The sequence below is a fragment of the Lampris incognitus genome, chromosome 6 (assembly GCF_029633865.1).
Source record: "Lampris incognitus isolate fLamInc1 chromosome 6, fLamInc1.hap2, whole genome shotgun sequence".
Lineage (NCBI taxonomy): Eukaryota > Metazoa > Chordata > Actinopteri > Lampriformes > Lampridae > Lampris > Lampris incognitus.
The window spans coordinates 62,926,645-62,937,680 of record NC_079216.1 but is presented as its reverse complement, the minus strand read 5'-3'; the positions used below and the strand labels follow the sequence as shown (position 1 = coordinate 62,937,680).

The 11,036-nt window shown below is 48.5% G+C and overlaps 1 long non-coding RNA gene across 2 annotated transcripts; it reads left to right on the top strand.

The window, feature by feature from the left end:
• On the top strand, positions 1 to 5,692 carry LOC130113968 (uncharacterized). 2 transcript variants are annotated; one of them, XR_008810370.1, is made up of 3 exons: positions 1 to 855; positions 2,316 to 2,437; positions 4,305 to 5,692. It is a non-coding gene; the product is annotated as an uncharacterized LOC130113968 (long non-coding RNA). The 2 variants fall into 2 exon arrangements; XR_008810371.1 differs by lacking the exon at positions 1 to 855 and adding an exon at positions 894 to 1,281.
• Positions 5,693 to 11,036: the final 5,344 nt, after the last annotated feature.

Here is an 11,036-nt window from a genome sequence, read left to right as displayed (position 1 = left end):
TATCCACACATGGAGGAAATACAGTTGTCAACGTGTTGCTCGAGATTGTACACCAACAAAGACCGATGCTGAGAGAAATCGAATCTCTTCTGATGCACAGCATGAAACTGAAATAGGGCAGAGTGCAAGGAGGCTGGTCAAAAGAGGAGGATTGTTATGACTGGGCGGACAATGCTGATTATTGGCGCCATGTAGAGGGACTACGTGGCAGAATTAGAGACGGTTTCCTGGCCACCATGAGATGGGGGACAATAAAGAGCTGTAGACAGCAGCCTGTAAAGACTGTGTCTGACTTTTTAGTCAGACCGACTAAAGTTTTCGGGGAAAACAGTGGTCTAGCACCACCAGCACCACTAAATGAACGAGATGACTCCCTGTATGAACAACAGCTTAAGACCCGTTTCCTGGAAGAAATTAGCCGTCAGGCGTGCGAACACTGTGTGGGCTGGGACAGCGGACGTTTGGCTGCTGTTCAAGAGCATGCCCTCCACGTCGAAAACAATATGAAACTCTCCGAGACAAAAGCACAACGAGTCAAAGCTCGGTTGACTGACAAGCTTCAAATGGCACGACTGGCACAGTTCCAGACTCAACAGAGCTCAAACAGAGGGAGAGGGAGAGGCAGACGCCAAGGGTGCGGCGGCCCCCCTCGGAGCAGAGGCCAAGCTCCGAGTAGAGGACCCCGCAATGCAGGCCGTCGAAACGAGGGGTGTTGGAACTGTGGGGTCCCTGATCATTGGGCGAAAGACTGTACCGAACCAAGGAGGAGACAGGAACCCATTGGATACACACACGGTGTGTACGCCGAAGATGAAGCGTGACTGGCAGCAGGGACAGGGAAGATTCCGGAGTCTGGTGAATGCACCTCCGACATGACACACACACACACACACACATTAACACATGACAGCCAAAGCATACTCAATATGACAACAGTGAGTACATTTGAGAATTTACCTGAAATGATTTTGGAGGTGGCAGGGAAACGCATTATGCTTTTGGTTGACTCCGAAGCTAGTTTCAGTAATAAACAAAATGAATTTCAAATGCCCCCGAGTGGTAGGTATACACCGTAGAAGCATCAGGTGTTGCAGTAACAGAATTATATACCACACCATTGTCTGTCGTCACAGAAGAAGGTGACAGAATAAAACACTCTTTCCTCTTTTCCAAGTGTTGCCCTGTAAGTCTGTTCGCCAGAGATTTGATGTGTACATTGGGCTTGGTATTGCATTGTACCGAGGAAGGAATTAAGGTCACCAGAGTAATCAAACATCCCAGGTCAGTGTGTACAATTAGGGTGTGGCAAGCCATTGTACATATATCAGTGGGATCTGCTGCTGTCAGGGCCGAGATTAATAACCACTGATTTGCTTAAAACAGCGCATGCTCACATGTCACCACAGCACACGTTCACAGACAATTCTGATTTGCATATCAAAGCCAATGTAAGTAAAGGAGCTGATGAGGAATTCGAGAAAGCAAGGGAAAGACAAGGACAGTGATCTTATGACTAGCGATTAGCTGTATTGGGATGACGATATGTGCACATTAACGGTTGTGCCGACCCCCTCCATAACCCAGCTCCACTGGGAGAGTAACTCGACACCACAGGTACCTCTAGTCAAAACAGCTGACGCCCAGTGGGAGGATTTAGGGGCTTGGGTCACTCGGTGTTCACAAGATCACATGTGGGAGGCTAGGGGAGAAAGAGTGCAATACTCACCCTGAATGCTAGCATATAGATGCTCATTTCAGAGCAGCTTTATGTGAAAACAGACTGCATCTAGCACACAGCAGTGAATTCAATCTGAAGGAGTGGGGAAATTTCCCCCAGTTAACCATTGACTCACCAGAGTTCCAAGGAGTGCCACAAATTTTATGGGCCCAGGATGGTTATGATGTGGGGTTAGTTAAGGGGGCTGAAGCCTTCCATGTCACACCCAGGCACATCCTGTCCATGTCAGGCACAACAGCCGCTCAAACCAGAGGCAGTAACAGGTATAACACCGGTTTTTAACAGTCTGCTAGCAGCAGGAGTCATTATCCCATGTGCTCATTCACCAGTGAGGACACCGATCTTTCCAGTTAAAAAATAAGGCCCGAGAATCAGCCAGCAGAGTGTTGATTCATGCAAGATTTACAAGCAGTAAATGTAACTGCACGCATGGGCACCCATTGTGCCTAATCCACATACAATACTTTCACAGGTCCCACCTGGTAGTATGTGGTTCTCTGTAATCAATTTGGCTAACACATTCTTCAGTGTTCCACTACATCCAGACTCTCGGTATTGGTTTGCTTTTATGTTTCAGGGTAAGACATATACGTGGACCAGGATGGCACAAGGTTATGTTGAGTCCCCAGCAGTCTACTCTCAGGTTTTGCATGCAAGCCTGGAGGGCTTGGATCTTCCAGCAGGGAGTGTGCTGATACAGTATGTCGATGATTTAATGATCTGTTCATCAACAAAACAAGCTTGTGAAATTGACACCATTGCATTGCTAAAACATTTAGCAGAACAAGGCCACAAAGCCAGTTTGAATAAATTGCAATTTGTTCAGGAAAAGGTCATCTTCCTAAGGTATGAGATCTCTGAAAATGGTAAAACACTGAGCTCTGATTATGCATCCCTGGAGGCTCAACTTCTGACTATCATGCATGGCCATGGACTAAAACCAACTGACAATGTGACATGGACAGAAGCTGCCAATACTGCTTTCACTTGACTGAAACAGACTGACTACCATCCCCACGTTGGGACTGCCTGACCCTGACAGACCATTCACACAGACTGTGGACAAAAAGGCGGGCTTTATGACTTCTGTTCTGTTACAAGAACATGGAAGAAAGCAGCGACCAATGGCATATTTTTTCTCAAAACTAGATGGTGTAGCATTGGGGCTGCCTCTCTGTCTAAGAGCAATAGCAGCAGCAGAAAAAGCCATAGTTGCATCACGGGATATAACTGGGTATCAGAAAGTCACATTTTGTACCTCATTCAGTGGCCTCTATTCTGCTAGAGCAGAAAACGGTGCACTTGTCTCCAGCGCGCTGGCTGAGATAGAAAAACATTCTCTTATGTCTGCCTAATGTTGAGGTCAAACGTTGCACAACTCTAAATCCTGCCAGCCTGCTCCCTACTGCTGAAGATGGGGAACCTCATGATTGTTTGGCCACGTTGGCGCAAGTATGCAGCCCAATAATGGATTTGAAGGAAACACCTCTCATTAACTCCGACTATGTATGGTATGTTGATGACTCTGCTAGGAAAAATCCAATTTACAGGGCAAAATGAAGTTGGATATGCAGTAGCGGATGATTATGACATCATTGAAAGTGCACACCCCCCAGGTCATTTGTCTGCACAGGCAGCTGAACTGCTTGCATTAACCAGGACTTGCAAACTAGCGGAAGGGAAATCACTATGTACACTGATAGCAGATATGCATTTGGAGTTGTAGATGATTTTTGCACACTGTGGAAACTGCGGGGTTTCTTAACATCTACAGGCAAGCCCATATAAAATGGGCCTTTAATTTATGATTTAACTGCTATTAAGCTCCCCACTGCTGTTTCTGTCTGCAAATGTGTGGCTCACACTACTGACAATGACCCAGTATCACAAGGTAATGCTCAAGCAGACCCAGCCACAAAGTTAGCGGGACGACAAGAAAATGTAATGCAGATGCCACAAACGACTGAGACTCCTGTTGCCACTCTAACTGATCTAGCAACGGCACAAACCTGTGCTGGTAAGATGGAGATCAGCCTGGATAAGGGCTGGATGTACATATGTAAATAATGTATGGCAGTCTGAGGACGGATGTCCTTGCCTACCTAAGTGTTTGTTTCCTTATTATGCAAAATTGGCACACACACCCCCCCCTTTGACTATGTGTCAAAGGGGGGGTGGTGGACGCGGTAAACAAACACTGGTTCACGAGAGGCTTCACAAACTATTCCCAAAATGTTTGTTCAAATTGTTTGAAAAATAATGCCGCAAGAGGGCAAACCACACAAGCATCGAAGCTACAGATGGATTTCATTGAACTAACACCATGTGAGGGAAAGAAATACTGTCTTGTGATTGTTGATATGTTTTCTAAATGGGTTGATGTTTACAGGAGAGGCAGATGCCTCCACAGTAGCAAAGGTGCTAATAAAAGAGATTATTCCCAGATGAGGAATACTATGGAAGATCAGTAGTGATAACGAAACTCACTTTGTAAATAGTGCTATTAAACAACTTTCAACATTTTTTGGGTATTAATCTGAGGCAACATTGTGCCTATCATCCACAGAGTGGTGGGGCAGTGAAGAGAGAAAACGGGAGGATTATTATTATTGCATCAGATGGCTTGGTGGCCTGTCCAGGGTGTCTCCCCGCCTGCCGCCAATGACTGCTGGGATAGACTCCACTCCAGCATCCCCGTGACCCCGAGAGCAGGATAAGCGGTTTGGATAATGGATGGGTGGATTCTTCATAAATTTTAGAATTATGTTATCCTCTTTCAATGTTGTATTCTGTAAATTATGTAAACACATCATCCATTGCACGTTGTCTGTCTTGGGAGATAGAGCCCTCCCTCTGTTGCGCTCCCTGAGGTTTCTTCCTGGGAGTTGTTCCTTATGTGAGGGTCTAAGGACAAGATGTTGTGTTGCTATAAAGCCCCTTGAGGCAAATTTGTAATGTGTGATATTGGGCTATACAATAACATTGACTTGACGATTAAAAATAAACTGCTGAGCGTCCGAGTAGCGTGGCGGTCTATTTCGTTGCCCACCAACACGAGGATTGGCGGTTGGAATCCCCGTGTTACCTCGGTGTGCAGACAAATGCTCACAAATTGTTTTACAATCTTTATTTTTCAAAAAGTCAACTGAACATTCTGTTGCATGTCACATAAGACATATCACATAGGCCTGAGCATGTGAGAGGGATCACATCTCCCTGACAAATGAAATGGTGATCTTAAAGATAATCTTGATAATGACACTATTAATTACTGTTTGGTACTACATAATCTTAATTAACCTTTATTCATGGAAAAATATTCCATTGAACAGTCTGTTGCATGTCACAGGAAATATCACATAGGTCTAAGCATGTAATAGGGATCACAGTGACCTAATTAAGAGATTTTAAAGCAGTGTCTACAGAGTCATCGAACTACAAAGGAAATCGATTCCATGTACATATTTTACTAGTGCATTGGGTTTTGAAAGTATTTGTACATATTTTCATAATTAAATCGATATGTAAACATACTTCATATTTGTATATCTGTATACTATTGTAAACTACTAATATGACACGTTAGCCCCCTAGCTAACGGGTCTAACCCTTTAGCCGAGCGGTTAGTGATGTCGCCTTGTGGTGCGGTACACCCTGTATCGAATCCCGCACCGGGCAAGAAAATAATCAGTTACATTGTCATTTTTCGCTGTAAATATAGATTATAAAACAATTTGGGAGCATTTGTCTCTTTTTCTTTTAGTGTTGTGAGCATTGGTCATGGAATCGTTACCTCTGGCTTGGTCGGGCGTCCCTACAGACACGACAGCCTGGGTGCGCAAGATGGCGTCGTTCGGCTTCCGACGCACGAGCGCTTGCGAAGAACTTCCGGTCTGGTTTGTGTAGAGAAAAGATGGCTTTGTTTTACACTCGCTGTTTGCAAGGGACCTCCCTAAAATCACCTACATCGCATCGTTAGCGCTTCCTCTGTAGCTCAGACGAGCGAAAGAGAAATGGGGTTTAAGACGTATATTTCGAGCTACATCGACAACTACGAGGATGCGCAACGGCATCATTAGAACTATGCTAGTGCTAGCTAGCTAGCTAGCTAACGTTAGCTGGCTGCCTTGCAACTAACGTTACCTTGCTACTTTGTTTTTATTAGTCAGCTGATGTTGCTGACTTACATCTACATTCAAAATCACAAAATCAGTAAGTGTGTATGAGAGAGGCGTGGGGGGGTGGAGAGACTGAACAGGTGAGTTAATTTGGCAGGGGAGAGTAAATGAAATGATACAAATCAGACATACCTGGTGTAAAACCGGATGCCCTCATCAGAACCTGCAAATCACCTCAGGCTGAATGTGGACTGTAGCTGGACGGTCTCTAGTTGTTTCTGGAGCACTTCTATTTGTTTCCTCGCTGACTCGTTTTGGGCCAGGGCATCATCCAAAGCGGCAGGATTAGGAGCCACGCAGTAGTCCTGCTCTCGCAGGCAGCTGCTGACATCCATCTCATTATCAGAGTCCAGAGCTGGCAGAGGGGCGACGGCAGGACGCTCCCGGGGCTCCCACACACCTGGCCTGGGTGCGGGTTTGGAGCACTCATTCCACACAGAGTGTGGGGACAGCTCCTCTCTTGAGCCTCCTTAACGCACCTGTAGCTGGCACAGCGAAATCACCCGCTTCAACATGCAACTACACCCAACTACACCCTTCTGTACTCTTGGTGACGGTAAAGGCAAATCTCCGAATCTTGGCTAGCCACTTAGCTCTTTCCTCGCAGTTGCTAGGGACTGAATGGAAACTTAAAAAGAGAATTATAGCGCGCCGAATTCGCACCCTGTGGCACACAACGGTGCTCAGTGGAGCCTGATTCACGGCGTTCATACTTGAACGCCCCTTTTTGCCGTGTTCGATTCATTGATTTTTTTTCGGACGAAATTAAGATGTCGGACGGGTAAGTTAGCAGCCAACGATTCAGTAGGACGTACGCATCCGGTTGTACCGGAAGTTCTTATGCAATGCGCCGAGATGTGGGTATGTGCCCGGGTCGCTATACTAGTGTAATCGGTTATTTTGTTGCCCGGTGCGGGATTCGATACGGGGTGTACTGCACCACAAGGCGACGTCACCAACCGCTCGGCTAAAGGGTCAGACCCGTTAGCTAGGGGCTAACGTGTCTTATTTGTAGTTTACAGTCGTCACCCTCCCCGGAAGCGCGAGGTTATTCCCGCGCTCCGAAGAGACTTCTGAGGATCTGCACACTTCCGGATCCCACCGCTGCCACCAATGTAACCGGTTACTTTGTTGCCCGGTGCGGGATTCGATACGGGGTGTACTGCACCACAAGGCGACGTCACTAACCGCTCGGCTAAAGGGTCAGACCCGTTAGCTAGGGACTAACGTGTCTTATTAGTAGTTTACACTAGCGCCTCCTCTGGACGGTCGGGGCGCCTGTTCGGGGGGGGGGCTGGGGGAATAGCGTGATACTCCCACGCGCTACATCATCCTGGCAAAACTCTTCGCTGTCAGGTGAAAAGAAGCGGCTGGCGACTCCACGTGTATCTGAGGAGACACGTGGTAGTCTGCAGCTCCCCCCGGATCGGCAGAAGGGGGGGAGCTGCGACCAGGACAGCTCCAGACAGAGTGGGGTAATTGGCCAGATACAATTGCGGAGACCCCCCCCCAAAAAAATACCCCCCCCCCCACAAAAAACCCTGCTCAAATGTTGTGATGAGACAGGACTCGCATGGATAAAAGCGCTGGCGTTAGTGCTGATGGCCACGAGAGCGAGAGGGAGGGCTGCAACAGGTCTGTCGCCTTTTGAAACCCTCACAGGCAGACCAATGAACACTGGAATAGCCCTTCCCCTGCAAGAGCAGGTCCTCAGCTCCGACCTCCAGAACGATGTAATGCCTAATTATTGTGTGCAACTAAACACAATGCTGAGACAATAGAGGGACAATAGAGGGACAATAGAGGGTCAGCTGAATGACCTGAAGCCAGGGTGCTGATAAAGGACCTAAAGAGAAAATATTGGAGGAAGCCCCCGTGGGCGGGGGCCCCACCAAATGCTCTTGACCACACCTACAGCAGCGGAGGTGGAGGGGAGAGCCAGCTGGACACACACCAGCCACTTCAAGAAGGTGCCACCACTGGAGATGGAGGTCCAGGGTGGGAGACCCGCTCCACTCACAAGCAAGCAAGAGTAGACGTGACCAGCTCTCACTGAGGTACCTGCTGAGAGCCAGCGGGCGCTGTGCTATAGGCAGAGGCGTTCTTTACCTAATGGAGCCGGATGACCATAGGGCACCACTGAGTTACTCTGCAGCAATGAGGTCAGTAGCTGAAAGCAGGCCCTGGCATCCTTTTAGGGGGAACGGGGTTTAGTCTCGGGTTTTTGATTCCCCGCAAGATAACAATGTGGTAACAATGAACCCCGTTACATTCTCATTCAACACCCTTCGCCCCCACCACAGCCAGATTGGCATGTGCAGATGACAGCAGATCAATGTCTATTTTGTGCAGGACAGATACGTGTGATGGAGATGGCTGTTTACTAGCCATCGACCCTGTCTCCCCGGTCGGCCAGGCGAAGTTTATTGGTCATGGTTAAGCGACAATTACTATCGTGCCACTAGTCACAGACCGATTTACAGCCGAGGGTTTGAAACAGTCCACAGCCTGGTGCCAAAAAGATGAGAAACCTGTATAGATGCAGACTGGCCAACAGGGCATCAATCACACATATGCAAAGATATTGCTAATACGTGTAAGACGCTTTGACACCTATAGGGGAAATCTGGCTATAACTATGATGAAAGAAGGGGCCACTTCTCATAACTTTACTAACTGAACTGTTGGATTTGTCAGCAATTGCCTGCATCGTCTCAAACGCCTATGGTGGTTCCAGTACCGCTGTCTGCAGCGGACTTTAGGGTGTTGAGTGTTAACCTAGTTGACGCCTCCTCAGTCCGTTATGTCTCGGGGTTATTCATAACGATCTACCCGATAGTGAGGAAGAGATCACCTCATCTGCCTTGTCCGAGTTCAATAGAGGTTACAGGCCGCCTGAGTTGGACTACGCAGCATTATGGAAGGTATCCAAAGTTAAATGCAATGCTTCGGTATCGTGCAGAGTTTCTGGCCGTGCCTGCTGACTGCACTAGCAATAGGGAATGTAAGCCTGTGACCGAACCAGAACACACCTATCGTGTTGTAGCCGGGTGTGTTCAGCTCCATGTGTAGAACTGCCCCTGGCCTATGTTCATGCCCTGCCTGATGCCTCTGTGTGTGTGCAGGACCCCGGTTATGAAATCACAGCAGACACCGCCCGCCGTAATAGGACGGTGAAGATGGCATCCAGTAAGCGACCCGAACTGCCTGAAACGGTCCGTGTGATTTGAGGTGATCGGGCTTATAGCGGTTTCCCGGAAGAAACCCACAGTCGGTGTTACTTTGCATTTTTTGGTGCCTTTAATCAGACAGGCATCAGCATCAGCATTATCATAATAATAATAATAATAATAAATCAATTTTACATAGCGCTTGTCTAACACTCAAAGTCGCTTTACAATCAACGGGGTGAAACAAGACGACAGATAAACATAACACAGACATACAGGGGTGGATGGGAAGGGGCAGACATACAGGGGTGGATAGGAAGGGGCAGACATACAGGGGTGGATGGGAAGGGGCAGACATACAGGGGTGGCTGGGAAGGGGCAGACATACAGGGGTGGCTGGGAAGGGGCAGACCTACAGGGGTGGATGGGAAGGGGCAGACATACAGGGGTGGACGGGAAGGGGCAGACATACAGGGGTGGACGGGAAGGGGCAGACATACAGGGGTGGACGGGAAGGGGCAGACATACAGGGGTGGACGGGAAGGGGCAGACATACAGGGGTGGATGGGAAGGGGCAGACATACAGGGGTGGATGGGAAGGGGCAGACGTACAGGGGTGGATGGGAAGGGGCAGACATACAGGGGTGGATGGGAAGGGGCAGACGTACAGGGGTGGATGGGAAGGGGCAGACATACAGGGGTGGATAGGAAGGGGCAGACATACAGGGGTGGATGGGAAGGGGCAGACATACAGGGGTGGATGGGAAGGGGCAGACATACAGGGGTGGATGGGAAGGGGCAGACATACAGGGGTGGATGGGAAGGGGGGCTACAAGAGGGAAGAAGTGGCAGCCACATACGACGCCAGCAGGACTCTCCCACTTAAACACACACAATAGGGGCAAGAAACACACAATACCCCCCCCCCCCCCACAGCACTGTGGACGTTGAGTTTCTGTAGGGGTTTACTCCCGTAGCCTGTTCCTCCCCCGAGGTGTCCACTACAGTGGCACTATTTACCCCATAGCTGGGGGGGGGGGGCGGCTCGTGGGCATCATTAGTCCCTTTATCATCACTCCCATCGCAAAGCTAAACGAGCCTTATCAACTGCTCAGCACACGTTTGGCATATCGACACCCTCGTATGGTGGATATGCAGCCCGGGACGAGATCAAGTCCCTCTCTACTGTCAGACCGTCACCTGAGCATCCCTACAGCCACCGTCACGGCCACGGGGCGAGGCGCCGAGAGGATGTCGGCCGCGTAGCAACTGGAAACAGGATGGCGTTGGATCTGCTGTCAGCCTTGCAGGGTGGTGTAGGCGAAGTGATCTCCACTGACTGCTGTGCATACATTACTGGGGGTGGGGTACAAGGGGTAAAGGATGTACCCCTTGTTCAGTATCTGAACTGTTCACGGGTGGGATCCCTTGTCGGAAGGGGTTCGGCCACTTGGCGCCTGTGGGTGCGTCGTTCAGTCGCACATCGATTGTGGGTATTCTCCTGTTTCTCGTTACTTGTATGATTGGGTTGCTCCGTAGGTGTTGTATTAAGGCGGTGCTTAATGCTGTACAAGTCAGATATTCTTCTGATCCCATTGTGATGATGATGATGATGATGATGATGATGACAATAAGGATTTTAGCAAGTGTTTGCGGTGACCTCACTTGATAGGAGTAGTTCCCCCAAATCCTCTCTTTTATTTAGAGTTACTGGTTTGTTTTCCTTTTCCTTATGTTAACACCTACTTAGTTCATCCGTCCCACGTGTGTGTTATGAATATCTCTCACGTATTGTTCGGTAATTTTACTCATTGTTTAACATTACTGGGGACTGTGTGGTGTTTTACACGGATTCTGAGCAGTCACATAGATTTTCCCCAAAAGTCGACACCGGGGGTTCTTTGTAATACGGTTGCGCGAATAAGTGTAGCTTAACGTCTTGAATGTTTT